General features: G+C 42.9%; 1 long non-coding RNA gene across 1 annotated transcript in view; it reads right to left on the bottom strand.

Annotated features, from left to right (window-relative positions):
* Nucleotides 1–1,195: 1,195 nt before the first annotated feature.
* Nucleotides 1,196–16,261, bottom strand: part of LOC132218520 (uncharacterized) — a 66,601-nt gene continuing 51,535 nt past the window's right edge. The window contains exon 3 of the long non-coding RNA XR_009449214.1: nt 1,196–1,450. This is a non-coding gene — a long non-coding RNA (uncharacterized LOC132218520). The remainder of the gene's footprint in view (nt 1,451–16,261) is intronic.

Raw genomic sequence — 16,261 nt, forward strand, 5'->3', positions numbered from 1 at the left:
AAATTGATTTCAGAGAGGAAGGGAGAGGGAGAGAGAGATAGAAACATCATGATGAGAGAGAACCATCCATCGGCTGCCTCCTGCACACCCCCGACTGGGAATCAAACCCAAAACCCGGGCATGTGCCCTGACCGGGAATTGAACCAGGACCTCTGTTCATAGGTCGACACTCAACCACTGAACCACGCTGGCTGGGCGAGCTGGACAATGTTTTATTGTCAGTACCCTGGGTGTGATCTTTGCTCAGAATCTATATCTTAATTTTAGCATTGTTTGCCATTTGGAGAGGCTGAGAATTTTCAAACCCGGAAAATTATGTCTCTGTTTTGTTTTACAGTTCTCCCTTTAGTTTACCTCTCTCCTCTCACGTTTTACTATAAGCAACAAGAAGAAACCTTTGCTTGAAAATCTCCATAGCTAGATCACCCAGTTCATTAGGTACATTTTCTACCTTTCAGTTACGGCAGGTAACAGTGTTGCTAAACTTTCTGCTACTGTATAATAAGGATCCCCTTTCCTCCAGTTTCCAAAAACATGACCTCATTTTCTTGCAAACCTTTACTTGCAGCAATATTAAAGGTCAAGATACTTCTATTAACAGTTTAGTCAGAGTATTTTAGACTTTCACTAACACTCTCCCCAAAGCCCACTGCCCATTTTAGGATTTTTGTTACAGCAGAATCCCACTTCCAGGTACCAACACCTATATTAGTTATCTATTGCTGTGGGTCACATTATTCTGAAACTTATCAGTTTACAACAACAAATATTTATTTTCTCACACAGTTTCTGAGGATCAGGAATCTAAGACCTGGCTTAGCGAGGGGACTCTGGTACAAGATTTCTCATGAGGTTGCAGTCAAGATGTCAGCCAGGGCTGGAGTCATCTCAAGGCTTAACAGTAGCTGGAGAGCCTACCGCCAAAAATATGTTACCACATCTAGACAACACTGCCTCCTCTAGTCCTAGAGCCCTAGGGCAGCATCTCCTTCATATTTCTCACTTCTGGGTTGTCTCACCATCCTACCTTTTTAATTCCTCCAAAAAAATTTAAAACTAGTGTCTCATATTAGATTCCCTGGCATAGGTGCTATATTCTGTTCTGTATTCTGACTCATGTAAGTCTTGTGTGGAAAAAGCTACTGTTTGTGGGGGGGGAAAATTTCTTTACTGTAGGACTTCTCAGAACTTTTTAGTATACTAATATGCTCTGTAAATCTCTCTGAGGAATCTACAGTATGCAGCATTTCAAAAACTTTTTTGACCTGTTTTCGGGTTGTTTTTACATGCACCTAATAGCTAGCATGCATAAGCCATGCATTAGAAACTATGAGTATGTGAAGGAAAGCAGTAGAAAATCTGGTATATAAGAGGGTAGAGGATGAATCATATAGGGCAAAGTATTTGAACTCTATCCTGTAGGCATTAGGGAGTCATTGAAGGTTGTCTCCTGTTGGGTGAAAAGTTAGAATTGTTGAGCTAAACTGTTTAATCATTGCAATATACATTTCAATTACTAAAAGGACTTATAGTCTTTTCACAGGGACAATCTCAACCTTTATATAGTTCTCCTCTCTAAGACTATTCTAAAGGTAAAGTACTGCCCTCTCCCTCAGCGACTTGTCAAACAGAGGCAGTGTGGTGCATAAACTTTGGCATTGAAGATTTATATCCTGAATTTGGTAGCTGTATGACCTAACTTTTCTAAGCCTTTGTCCACAAGAGTAATGTAAGCAGAAGAGACACAAAATAGCATATATACTCCGATTAAACTATGTAAAACTGTATGTATGTATATAACGTAGTGCAGTGGGAATCAGAAGAGCTGAGTTCTAGTTATGACAGAGGCTTCACTTGGCTAGGTATCAGTACCTGAGCAACTTACCTGCTTGCTCTCAGTTTTCTCATTTGTGAAATGAAGGAATTAGTTGAGAACGATTCCAAGGGCATTCTTAGTGCTAAAGTTCACTGATTCCATAGTTCAAAGATTTTGAGTGACATAAATAATTTACTGTTGATTACCTTCTTCCCGTAAAGTTGTTTATGTTAATAAAGATGTTAAAAGGACACTGCATATCTTCAGTAAGACACAGGGGAGAAATTATATTAGTCAATAAGATTTAGTGACAGATAAGCATACTATTTTCCTTGAACCTTACTTAAAAAAGAAAAAGGCAATCGGAAGTCACTGAAGGTTTTGGAGTAGAAAAGTGACACGATAAAAGCAGCATTTTAAACCTGAAAACAAGAAAAAATGAACTCAGAATGACCCATTAGAACAGTGGTTCTCAACTTTCCTAACGCTGTGACCCTTTAATACAGTTCCTCATGTTGTGGTGACCCCCAACCATAAAATTATTTTCGTTGCTACTTCATAACTGTAATTTTGCTACTGTTATGAATTGTCATGTAAATATCTGATATGCAGGATGTATTTTCATTGTTCGTGACCCACAGGTTGAGAACCGCTGCATTGGAAGGTGACTGACAATAAAGTAGGCAGGTGGAAGTGAAGGCTTGAACTTGGAAGGGGGCAGTCATTTCTTCATTTATTTATCTGTTATTTATGGCCCCTCACTGTGCTAAGTGCAGGGGCAGGGGAGATACTCTGAATACACAACCATTCTCCATCCCCTTCCCCAACTTAATTTTCTTCATAGAATTTACGATTCCCTGAAATTTATTTGCATTTTGTTTATTTATTATTTTATTGTCTGTCTCACCTTCCACAATCCATTTCATGAAGGCAGACAATACCATGTATACAAGAATTCAATCAATACTTGCTGAATGAAAGAATACATGAAAATTATATTGAATCTTATAGAGAGACTCAAACATCTTTTCTGATACATTTTTATGGCTTTGTACCTTCAGGCTATTTTAACACCAAAAGCCTTTACAGCTCCTCCTGCTGTGTTCATGTTAAAATTAACTTAAGAATTATTCCTATGACTGCCCTCCCTCCTTTCAGCCTACTACCAAAGTATTTCCCCATAAATTATATTCCCCTTCTGTTCAGAAATCCTTGTCTCTGATACAGATGAAGCTAGAAGATGATTACCCTTCCTGAATTATCTATACCTAGATAGTTGTTCATTAATTTAATACAATGGTTAAATACTCATTCCTTACAGCTTCAGTTCACAAACCTGGTTTAAAGGTAAATGACCTGTTGGGGGATGGGACAGAGGTAAGGGTCAGAGCCATGGGTGAGAGCTCACAAGGACAACAATTAGCTTTAAAACTCTCAACTCAGCCATGGGCTCCAACACCCCTCCCTCTGGGCGATGCTTGAAATCTGCTTTCCTTAAAAACAATAGCATTTCACTTTTTTTCTTTAGCGCCTTTATCAGCATTTTACATTTGTTGAGCACTTAAAAGTTTACACAATGCTTTGACCCCCATGATCTTACTTACATTTTACTAATCTCTTTATTCTCAGATTATTGCTCCCCTCCCCACCCTCCAGGAGAACTAAGGGGAAAACTAGAGGAACAGATGTGGGAAAAGAAGGTTTGTAGACAGTGAATTATAAACTGACTAAATGCTAACACCATAATCATGATGAGACCAAAGCTGTTTGATTGGCTTGGTTTCTTCACTCTGGATAGGTTGATTTATTACCTCCCAAGAGCTGTCTTTGTCCTTTGTCCTCTGCTGTCTGGTTCATCTATAATTAGTTGTGCTGCAAGGTTCATTCTACTCCAAAGCGAATGTAGGTCCCACTTGTGTCTCAGTCAGTTGGTACCTGACTCTGTCTTCCTTGCAAGCTGGACACTGGCAGCTCCTCATCTCCTACCCCGCCCCTCCCTCCGCCCCCCTTAATCTCTCTGTTAGCTTGGCCATATCGCCTGTGCAGGGCCTTTTGCTAAGAAATAAATTATTTTTCCTTTTGTTCTAACACCACTCTTCCAAATTCCTTTCCCTAATTACCTGACCTCAGATTATTTCTACTTTTTCTTCTTGTTATTGTTGTTTTTCTGATACTTCCTGCAATTGCACTTGTTGAGTCTCTTTTTATCTTGTGTGTTGTGGGCGGCTGATAATCTGTTCTGTCCCCATTATCTCAGGTTAACAATTCCACCCTCTTTCTTGGATATTAATCACTCAGGTGCCCTGGGGAACTGTGACTTCTCAAAGTCATCTCATTACATTTTTACCAAGGCCAGCTCAATACCTTAGGGACCCTGGTAATAATAAAATAATAACAATTGCCATTATTGAGCATTTACTAACATGTAGTGCCAGGCAATTTACAGAAGTGATTTTATGGAATCCCCTACACAACCCAGTGAGGTCAAAATGGAGGAGGTGGATCAACAGAGGCTTTATTTGCATGACTGGAAATTAAACCACATATTAAAGATAGTTACTGGATATGGTGGGGTATATGACTAGCCCTATACACTAAGATTCCCAAGCTCTCAGGAAAGACTTTATAGAGATTATATCATACGTAGAAAAAACTAACCCTGAGTGGGGAGAGAGGTGAGTTCTGGGATACATTTACTAAATCTAGAGATGGAAAATCAAACTCAGCATTTCTTATGGAGATCGGTTATACTGGTGGCCTCCAACTATCCTCCCAGCATTCACACCCATATGCAGTCCCTCCCATTGAATCATGGCTAGGCCTGTGATTGTTTTGTTTTTTATATACTTTTATTGATTTCAAGAGGAAGGGAGAGGGAGAGAGAGAAATATCGATGAGAGAAAATCATTGATTGGCTGCCTCCTGCACGCCCTACCATGGGGATCATGTCCACAACCCGGGTGTGTGCCCTGACCAGGAATCGAACTGTGACCTCCTGGTTCATAGGTTGACGCTCAACCACTGAGCTACGCTGGCCAGGCTGTGGCTTGTTTTAAGGAACAGAATATGGCAGAAGAAACACTGTGTCTGCTCTAGACCTAAGCCTTAAGAATGTTCGGCAGCTTCCACATCTATGCTTTCAGGAAGCCTAACCCACCATTTGATAACCCCACACGGAGGAGGAAAGCCCTGGGACTGCACAGTGAGAAAGAGGGACCTTGCCTTGTCAGTATCCCAGCTGAGGCTGGCCTTCCAGACATCCCTGGCACAGTATCAGACACATGGGGGAAGCCATCCTGGAAATTCCAGCCGCAGCTGCCAACTGGCTGCAGCCACGTGAACAACCCAAATGAGTCCAGCAAAACTGACCAGCCGAGCACCAATCTATCAACCCACACAATTATGAGAAAGAAAAAAAAAAAGATTGTTTTAAGCCACTCAATTTTGGAGTGGTTTATTAAGCAGTAATAGATACCAAAACACTACTAATATTAATAATGCTAAAGGTTATGGTTGGTTTGGAGTCCACTAGGTAATATTAGGTCAAGAGGCTTAACAATGCCAGAATCCTACCTTAAACCACATATAACCCCCGCTTCAAGGTCTAGAGGGAGAAATATACACAGGAGACAGTGGCAAGGAAAACAAATAACACTTGAACTTTGGCTAGGCTTGTACTCTCTGATAAGGTGGTCTGAGGTCACAAGCCTAGAGCTGGAGGCTCACAGGGCCTTTTCCAGGGGTAAAATTAAAAATATTTAACCACCACGACAGCCAAGACTCCGCCCAATCAAAATACATACTGACTGAGCCAGACTGTCCCTTCACAGCGTAACTACAACCTGGCTGTCCCTCTCTGAGCATGAGCCCGCCCGAGTGGGAGTGTCACTCAGGCCCCCGGGGACAAAGAGTGAAGAACCCGGAAGGATCCATCCCCATGCGTGATCCGAGCACAGCGTGCGTGATCCTGACTGCTGGGGAAAATGGCCCGGTCAATGTCTTTGAATCTGAACAACCAGATTAGATATTCCTCCCATGCGTGGGATGGTGATAAGGAAGAAACTGTGGAGTGTCCCCTTCCCTAGACCCTTTCCATATCAGCTCATTTAATCCTCACAGAAACTCTGAAAGGTAGATCTTCTCCTTTCCATATTACCCAGATAAAGTTAAATATGACAGAGGTTGAGTAACTTGTGTGCAGGCACACAATATTAGGAACTACAGACGGGGGGGGGGGGGGGGTCAATAAGGAGAGTTGGTTTTTGAGGGTGGCAAACTGGGAAGCCACTCACATCGTCATCTCAGTTGTTTTTTGTTCAGGTGGAAAACAAAGTCACATGAAAGTGTTGTACCGTTAGAGGCCCCCAAAGACACAGGGCCCGGTGTCAGTCTTTTTTGTGGCTTGATTATGGAACAGGTGGGAGGAAGCCATCTCTCTCGCTTCAGCAGCCAAGAGGCTGCACGCCAGCTGTGGTTGGTGAAATGAGTCAGTGAATAGCCACGCAGAAATGCATGTGAGACCCCCCTCTTCCCCCCGCTCCCCATCATCCTTCAGAGATACAGAAGGGACCAGAGGTTCCAATGATCTCCTGGTGGAGGCTGCTACTCTCCACACTATACTCTCACACGAGAGCGGCCGGGAGAAATGGGTGTTACACAAACATGACATCTCTGACAGAAAACTCTATTTGTTCCCAACACCCACATTCTCCATTCAAGTTCCCAGAAGTCTGCAATTCTCCAAGAAAGACCTTTCCAGGCAAGGCTTACTCAACTGGTTTTCAGTAGAATGAGATTAATTTTGTTTTGGTTTTTGTTTCTTTTTAAAATATATATATTTTTTATGATTGATTTCAGAGAGGAAGGGGGATGGGGAGAGATAGAAAACACCAATGATGAGAGAGAGTCATTGATTGGCTGCCTCCTGCATGCCCCACACTGGGGATCGAGCCCACAACCCAGGCATGTGCCCTGATTGGGAATTGAAACATGACCTCCTGATTCACAGGTTGACACTTAACCACCGAGCCATGCCAACCGGGCTGTTTTCCATTTCTTTAAACTTGGATGACCATTTTCATTCCACCCCAGGCTGGTGTATAAAGGCCAGTCATGAACCACCCACCTGTTTCCATACACACTTCGCCTGCTGCTTCTTTCTCTCCTCATCCTGGATTCTCGGCCTTCTATGCTAATTTGATATCTGCAACCCCTTCTTTGTGTCAACCCCCCTTCTCCACAGCCTCCACTTTCTCCTTCGGGTTGCTTGGACTTGGACCTCTCGCCCAGTTTTCAGCTGCACTAACTCCTCTGGTGTGGTATCTTCTATACATTTTTTTTAAAATCCTCACTCAAGGATATGTTTTTATTGATTTTAGAGAGGGAGGAAGGGGCAGAGAGAGAGAGAGAGAGAGAGAGAGAGAGAGAGAGAATATCAATGTGAAAGAGAAATATTGATCAGTTGTGTTTCGCATGCTCCCCTACTGGGGATGGAACCTGCAACTTTTTGGTGTTCAGAATGATGCTTTAACCAACTGAGTTATCCAGCCAGATCTTGATATCTTTTTTTTAAAAAATATATTTTATTGATTTTTTACAGACAGGAGGGGAGAGGGATGGAGAGTTAGAAACATCGATGAGAGAGAAACATTCATCAGCTGCCTCCTGCACACCCCCCACTGGGCATGTGCCCGCAACTAAGGTACATGTCCTTGACCGGAATAGAACCTGGGACCCTTAAGTCCGCAGGCCTACGCCCTATCCGCTGAGCCAAACTGGTTAGGGCAAGATCGTGATATCTTTTATTGGCTTAGCTGAGAATCTTCATACTAAGCCCCAGTACTGCAGAATTCTACCAGCCAACTGCACCTGGGTGACATGTATTGTCCATCTTGGTACCTTAAGAAAGAAAAATACCCGCAAAAACAATGGCACAGGAGAGGGAAGAGTTGCTTTTAACCTACACTTACTTGCTGGCACTGCCAGCCAAATTTATACCTGCCTGCCTCTGCACCCCCTTCCTTCTGGCTCCAAGAGATTTAGGAAAGATAAAAAATCCTTGGTTACAACAACTTCAGGAAACTGTTTGGCAGTATCTACTAAAACTGAACATATGCATACACTTTACTGAACAATTCAACTCCTAGATACATACCCACCAGAAATGTACACATATGTTCACCAAAAGACATGTACAAGAATGTTCATAGCAGGACTATTCATAATCACTAGAAACTGGAAGTAATCCAAATGTCCAACAGCAGTAGAACATATAAAAATTAATATATTCATATGATACACTATATAACAATGCAAAGCAGACTACTGCTATGCACAACAGCGTGGATAAATCATACAAATACAATGCTGACCAGAAAAAAAGTCACACATAAAAGAATACATAATATATATTCCATTTATAGGAAATTCTAAAACAGGCAAAACTAATCAACGTTGTTAAAAGTCAGAATAGTGGTTACCATATGGGGAGTGGTGACCAGGTGAGGACATGAGAGGACTGGATACTGATAATGTTTTGTTTCTGAATCTGGATACTGATTAAACTAGTGTGTTCACTTTGCAAAAATGCATCCAGCTATACACTTGTGATTCATATATTTTCATATATGTGGTACATGTGAATGAAGTGAATGGCAGAAAGAAAAATTTCCTTGCTGACTCCTGAAAATGTTGTGATAAAGGACACTCATGGTCAGGGCTGGGTAAATAGGTTTTCTTGTGTTCCTCCTTGTCATTTTGGAAAATGTAGCAATTCCTATGTAACTATAAAAACCTAGAGCTTCCTCTGCTATAATGGAGACATTTCCCTACTCCCCACCTCCATCATGGTATTTGGCAGGACATGATCAGTGGTATGGCACACAGTCAACACAAAATATAGGTCTCCATCTCTTGGTTTCCAGGTGGAATAGAAGGAACATCGCTGTGGGCCTAGCTCTGAGAAGGATTCAGGGGGTGTTCCGGGACAAGTTAGATTGGCTGGATGAGATGGCTTGCAGGCTGCAGAGCACGGGGCCACAGCTAACCTGGACACTTTCAAGGGTTGCAGCTGAAATAGGGACCAAGGAGATTTCTCAGTGAACTACCTAGCCAAAAATGCTAGGCAGAGCAGCAGAGGCTAGGTAGAGGACCATGGGATGTACACAGAGGCCACTGAACAGAACAAGTAGTTTTGGTAGAAAATGGAACATGGAAATGAGCAGCCACAGGCTTTCTATAGGATCCTTACAGCTCACTGGGTTGGGAAAGAACTACGGAAGGGCTGAGCTATTTTAGAAAAACAGTTCCATACTCTTTCCACTACTCTACCCAGCCTCCCTCTCTGCGCTCTTTGTTTTGGAGACATGCCCCACTCCAGACTCTTCTTCTAAATTCTAGGATTTCAGTTTTGTTTTTTTTCTGTTTGTTTGTTTTTTAAATTAAATCTTTATTGTTCAGATTATTACATTTGTTCCTCTTTTTCCCCCCCATAAGTCCCCTCCTCCCAGTTCCCGTCCCACTCTCCGCCCTCACTCCCCACCCACTGTCCTTATCCATAGGTGCACGATTTTTGTCCAGTCTCTTCCCGCATCTCCCACACCCCTTTCCCCCCCCCAAGAATAGTCAGTCCACTCCCTTTCTACGCCCCTGATTCTATTATAATCACCAGTTCATTCTGTTCATGAGATTATTTATTCACTTGATTCTTAGATTCACTTGTTGATAGATGCATATTTGTTGTTCATAATTTGTATCTTTACCTTTTTCTTCCTCTTCCTCTTCTTAAAGGATACCTTTCAGCATTTCATATAATCCTGGTTTGGTGGTGATGAACTCCTTTAGCTTTTCCTTATCTGTGAAGCTCTTTATCTGACCTTCCATTCTGAATGATAGCTTTGCTGGATAAAGTAATCTTGGTTGTAGGTTCTTGGCATTCATCACTTTGAATATTTCTTGCCACTCCCTTCTGGCCTGCAAAGTTTCTGTTGAGAAATCAGCTGACAGTCGTATGGGTATTCCCTTGTAGGTAACTGGGTTTCTTTCTCTTGCTGCTTTTAAGATTCTCTCTTTGTCTTTTGCTCTTGGCATTTTAATTATGATGTGTCTTGGTGTGGTCCTCTTTGGATTCCTTTTGTTTGGGGTTCTCTGCGCTTCTTGGACCTGTAAGTCTGTTTCTTTCACCAGGTGGGGGAAGTTTTCTGTCATTATTTCTTCAAATAGGTTTTCAATATCTTGGTCTCGCTCATCTTCTGGCACCCCTATAATTCTGATGTTGGTACGCTTGAAGCTGTCCCAGAGGCTCCTTACACTATCTTCGTATTTTCGGATTCTTTTTTCATTTTGCTTTTCTGGTTGGGTGTTTTTTTGCTTCTTCACATTTCAATTCTTTGACTTGATTCTTGCGCTCCTCTGGTCTGCTGTTGGGAGTCTGTATAATATTCTTTATTTCAGTCAGTGTATGCTTAATTTCTAGTTGGTTCTTTATCACAACATCGAGGGTCTCATTAGATTTCTTGAGGATCTCACTACATTTATCGGCAGTTTTTAGAAAATTATTGAAAGACCTTAAAAGTGTGGTTTTGAGCTCTATATCTTCCATTTCTGACATCTGCGTCCTGTTTCTTTGTCTCTGCATTTTTTATGCTTTCTTGGTGCAACTCCTAGTGGTCTTTATGCGCAGTCTTGTTGTAGTTAAGCCTAGATTGTTGTAGGTAATACTGGCGGGGATTTGACCTCCAGGCAAACTGGCTGTGAGAATCAGCTGTGTCTGCAGTGAGAGAACTTCTGTCCTCTAGGGAGGTGCTAATCTAGCCTTTGCCTGAGGCTATCCAGCAAATGCCTCTGTGCAGGGCTTGGGCGGGGTGGGTCTCATGCTCTCAGTCCTGTTCCCAGGTGCTCTGCCTCTCTGAGTCCCAGCAACCGCTGCAAACCTCGGAGAGAAAGCTGCGAGTTCCAACCGAAGCCAGACAGTCCTGCTTCTCCCGTTTGAGTCTGGGTCCCTAAAGACTCGCCTAGATCTGGAGCTCAGAGTGTGCGACTCCCTCCTGATTGAAAACACCAACCGCGCCTTCAGCCACCAGCCCGCTCTGCATGCACTCCGCGCCTTAGTATTTGACTTCAGCACTGCGCCTCCTCTGAGTCTCGGTATGTGTTTCTCTTTCCTCCTAGTTGTAGGACTTCCACTCAGCCAGCGTTCCTGTGGTTCTGGGTGATGTCCGTTCCGTCTTTTAGTTGGTTTTTTTTGAAGTGGTTGTTCGAGGCAGCAAACTCCGGCGTTAACCTATGCCGCCATCTTGGTTCCGGATTTCAGTTTTGATGATTTGGGTATCTCCCATTGTCTCGTGTGAGAAATTCCACACTTTAGCCAACAACCTCCTGCCTCCAACATCTGACTCTCTCCACCCCTCACAGGTCAACCACACCCCTCTATTTCAGTTACCATCACCCACTAGGGTAGAGATTCCCACATGGAAAGGACAAGAGCAGCTGGAACCAAACAAGCCTATCACCTTAGAACTCAAGATCATTTCTTTTCTGCTGGAGCCACTACACCTTCTCTGATACTCTCTCCCTGCTCCAGTCTGTTTCTCAGCTGGTGTTATTGTTCTGAGAAAGATAAGTGTCACATGATCTCACTCATATGTGGAATCTAATGAAAAAAATGAACAGATGAAGAAAATATATCCAGAGACAAAGAACCATGAAGAGACCGATTAATTTCAGAGGGAAGGTGGGGTAGGGGTGTGTGGGGAAAAGATTAACCGGGGAACTTATATGCATACTAGAGGCCCGATGCACGAAATTCATGCAAGAGTAGGCCTTCTTCCCCCCCCCCCCCCCCCGGCTGTGGCTGCTGGCACCAGCTTCCCTCTGGCACCCGGGACCCGGGCTTCCCTATGGCCACTGGCAGGCACCCAGCACCCGGGCTTCCCTCATAGCTCTGGCTTCATCCGGAAGGTCATCCAGAAGGACGTCTGGTCTAAATAGCATATTATGCCTTTTTATTATAGATATGCATAGCACAATGGACACAGAGAATACTGTGGCAAAGGCTTGGGAGGGGTGAATATGAGGAGGAGGGGCGTCAATGGGGGGAAAACAACAACAACAAAAACCACCACAAAACGGACACCTTTAACACTTTCAATAATAAAGACAAATTAAAAAACAAAAACAAAACAGGCAAGTTGGCATGGGGATGTTATAATGAGGCCCACTAGCTGTAAGATTACAGTCTGTCTTCCACTTTGGGACTTGCACCAGGCTGTACGTCTTCATGTCCCCTTTGCTTCTGCTTATTCATTGGCTCCCCCTGTTTTCCCACTCACACTGGCACCACTCTAGGACAGTGAGGGTAACAGGTACTCTATCCTGGTCCCTCTAGGATGCTACTCTACTTGGCCACCTTTGTCCTATTATCCTATCAGGAGAAAGTAATAAAAAAAACCCTTTGTCCTAAAGTCTTTCTGGCTGTTTACCTAGCTATTTGATATTCTCTTTCTTAAAATGTTGCAAACTAAGATCTGAGCAAACAGCAGAAATAAAGGATAGTGGAAGTCTACATTTTGGAAACTGATAAAATGGGGTTGAATTCCTGGATCTTTCTATCACCTACTAGGCTAGGAACCTTTGAACAAGTTACTTGACTTTTCTTTTTTTTTTTTTTTTTTTTTTTTTTAAATATATTTTATTGATTTTTTACAGAGAGGAAGGGAGAGAGATAGAGAGTTAGAAACATCGATGAGAGAGAAACATCCATCAGCTGCCTCCTGCACATCCCCTACTGGGGATATGCCCGCAACCCAGGTACATGCCCTTGACCGGAATCGAACCCGGGACCCTTCAGTCCGCAGGCCGATGCTCTATCCACTGAGCCAAACCGGTTTCGGCTACTTGACTTTTCTAAACCTCAGTTACATCATCTGTAAAATAGTGATCTAGGAAAGTTCTTGGAAAGATAAATTATATTATGTGAGGATAACATCGGGTTTATATGAGCTACTTAATAGATGTTGGTTGTTATTGTTAGAAGATTTGTTATTTTTAAAAAAGTCATTATCCAGCTTCCTAGTTATTGAGTAATGTTAAGGAGTCCAGCTGATTTCTGAGAAGCACACACACAAATCGCTCTCAATGAGTCTCCACCAAAAGAACCACAAACAACAAGCTGCCCAGCCGGTGTGGCTCAGTGGTCAAGCGTCGACCTATGAACCAGGAGGTCATGGTTAGATTCCCGGTCAGGGCACATGCCCAGATTGTGGGCTTGATTCCCGGTGTAGGGCCTGCAGAAGGCAGCCAATCAATGATTCTCTCTCATCATTGATGTTTCTCTTTCTCTCTCTCCCTCTTCCTTCCTCTCTGAAATCAATAAAAATATTTAAAACAAAACAACAAGCTCTACAAAGCAGCACATTTGGAAGTGCAGAAGAATACAATTCAAGAATATGAGTTGGCCCTGGCCAGTGTGGCTCAGTTGGTTGAGTATCACCTTGTGCACCAGTCTCTGGTTCAATTCCCAGTCAGGGCACTGGTTCAATTCCCATACCCAGTTATGGGTTCAACCCCCAGTTGGGGTACTGGAGGCAATCAATTGATGTTTCTTTTTCACATCAATGTTTCTTTCCCTCTCCCTTTCTCTCTCTCAAAATCAATAAAACATATTTTTAAAAAGAATACAAATTAAGTACCAAAATTACATTATGCATAAAAACACACAAATATGAAAAGTCACAGTCCTAAGATGTTGCTGATCTCAATAAATGGCTGTTGACAGTGGAAGGGCCTAAGGGAAGTTGGCTCCAAAGTAGCAAATGTTTGGTATACCCATACAGAAATCTAGAAAGCAATGGTCTTCATGTCGGGTGTGGCAGCAGGCTGAGGGTATGAAAGAATAAGGCCACAATGAAAATTGCAAGGGTCTGGGCAGCAATAAGACAAAGGCCATTTAATCAACAGAAATCAAGTTTGAGTAAATAAATATCAGAGGGCAGTACAAGATAGGATGACCAAAGTACAGGCAAACAGTCTGCTGGGAGGGGAGCTGTTGATCGAACAGCTGGCCTCAGAGAGCATCACAGGAAAAGTGGGAGAGGCAGAGTTGCAGGGAGAACACACAGTATCCAGACCCAATATCGAAGGACTCTCCATACCAAAGGAACAGGCTCTCCTGGCCTCAGCCACCATGACAGTTCCTCACCCTGGTGAGGATGCATCTTTAGGGAACCTGGTGTGCAATCTTGCTGGTCACCGTAACTGAATTGTTAGGAGTAGGGGTGAAACTTAACAGGGTTCTCTGGACAAGTATTTCAGGGCTGTCTTTGCTGGCTTCTTGGATGCAGGTTTGAGTGCCACTGATGGAAAAAGAGGTCTTGATTGGAGCATGAATCTGACCAGTAAACCCCCATGGGCAGTCCTCGGGTCCATAGCATTCCCAGTTAATAAAATGGCAGGATTATCCATGGTCTCTTTCTGAGAAAAATATTTAGTATGTCTAGCAGTCTTCCTGGCTATGCATTATGGTGGGGAAATACAGAAAGCACTCTATCCTGGGAACATGGTTTCCTTTTACATGTGTAATGCCAAGTACGTCTTTAAAGGGCTCAAGAAAGTCCATCTTAAAGCCTCTGAAGGAATGTATGTGTGGTGGTGTATCAATTTTTATATACATTAACTTAAGTTCCACAGAAAATTTGGAAGGCCATGGGACATAGTGGGAAATGCACGGGGATAGTGCCTGACTAATTTAGTCTGAATTCCAGCTTTATCACTTACCAGCTATGTGACCTTACACAAATTATTGAACCACTCTCAGTCTGTTTCTCTACCTATAAAATGGAGATGATATCTATTGGAAAGAATTTTAAAACAGAAACAAACTCATAGATACAGACAACAAACTCATGGTTGCCAGGTGGGAGAAAGGCTGGGAGACTGGGTGAAAAAGTAAAAGGAGTAAGAAATACAGAATGACCCTAGCTGGTTTGGCTCAGTGGATAGAGCATTGGCCTGTGGACTGAAGGGTCCTGGGATCAATTCTGGTCAATGGCACATACCTCAGTTGCAGGCTCAATCCCGGGCTGTGGTCAGGGCGTATGCGGGAGGCAATCAATCAATGTGTCTCTCTCTCGTGGATATTTCTCTCTCTCTGTCTCTCCCCCTCCCTTCCACTCTCTCTAAAAAAAGAAATTCAATGGAAAAAATATCCTCAGGTGAGGATTAACAACAACAAAAGTACAGATTGGTAGTTACAAAATAGTCACGGGGATGTAAAGTATAGCACAAGGAATACCTGGGAAGCCCTTGTAGAACTTCTAACCTATAGTGCTTTAAGATAATAAACTTGTGTCACTCAGGCCACTATAGTTGTGGTAATTCGTTATAATAGCAATAGAAAACCAATATATACAGGCATCAATTAACCAATTGATAATTCATAATAATCAAACAGTAATTACTGATGCTATGATAAAACTGATCCTCATATTTTTCATAAATATTAGAAAAGAGTACTTATTTTTTCTTTCTTTTTTATTTTTAATTGATTTGAGAGGAAAGGGGGAGGGGGAGAGAGAGAGAGAATCATTAACGATGAGAGAGAATCATTGGTCGGCTGCCTCCTGCAGGCACCCTACTGGGGGTCGAGCCTGCAACCCAGGCATATGCCCTGAATGGAACTGTGACCTCCTGGTTCATAGGTGGATGCTCAACCACTGAGCCATGCCAGTTGGGCTTATTTTTAATTTAAAATGCAGCTGTGGCCAACCAAATTTGGTTGCCCTTGCTCAAGAGTGCTAAGAAAACTGTCTTAAAAAGAGGGTAGGGGAGAGACATGTATGGCAGTTCTAGATTGAACCTAAGCTGTGTCTCCGACCACTCTGAATTCAAGCATGTGGGGACATCTCCATATGATCTGGCCACCATGCTATTCACAGAAAGGAACTGTGTGCTTCTTGGGAAAAGTAATAACTGAGTCCCTTGGAGCTCATGTGCTGTCCTCAGGCTCCCGAAAGCTGAGATTCCCATGAAGTGGTAATTCACTCAGGTTAGTAAGAAATGGTTTATTGTAAGGGTAGTTATTCATGGAAATGCAGACAGGGATGAGCAATCAGGGTCAGGAAAAACAGGAATAGGAGGGTAGCTGTGGATTCAAGGCAGCTCTGCAACGTCAGCCACAGATTCTGTGAATCTTTACTGGTGACTCAGCTCCTCCCTACGTGTCTGCCACGCTCTCCACGCACTACTGCTTGGCTTGCTTACCGTCTTACTCACTGAGTCTTTTCTGCATCGTAGGTTCTGCTTACTCATAACTTGGCTTACACCTAACGTGACTTAGTCAAATCTTTGACTCACTCAAGTCCTCTCCTGACTTCCCCAATTTTATTCATGCATTTAATTATCAATTTTTTAAAAAGCTATTGAGCACCTACTATGTATCTCCATGCAGTT

The sequence above is a fragment of the Myotis daubentonii genome, chromosome 16 (genome assembly GCF_963259705.1).
Source record: "Myotis daubentonii chromosome 16, mMyoDau2.1, whole genome shotgun sequence".
Taxonomy (NCBI): Eukaryota; Metazoa; Chordata; class Mammalia; order Chiroptera; family Vespertilionidae; genus Myotis; species Myotis daubentonii.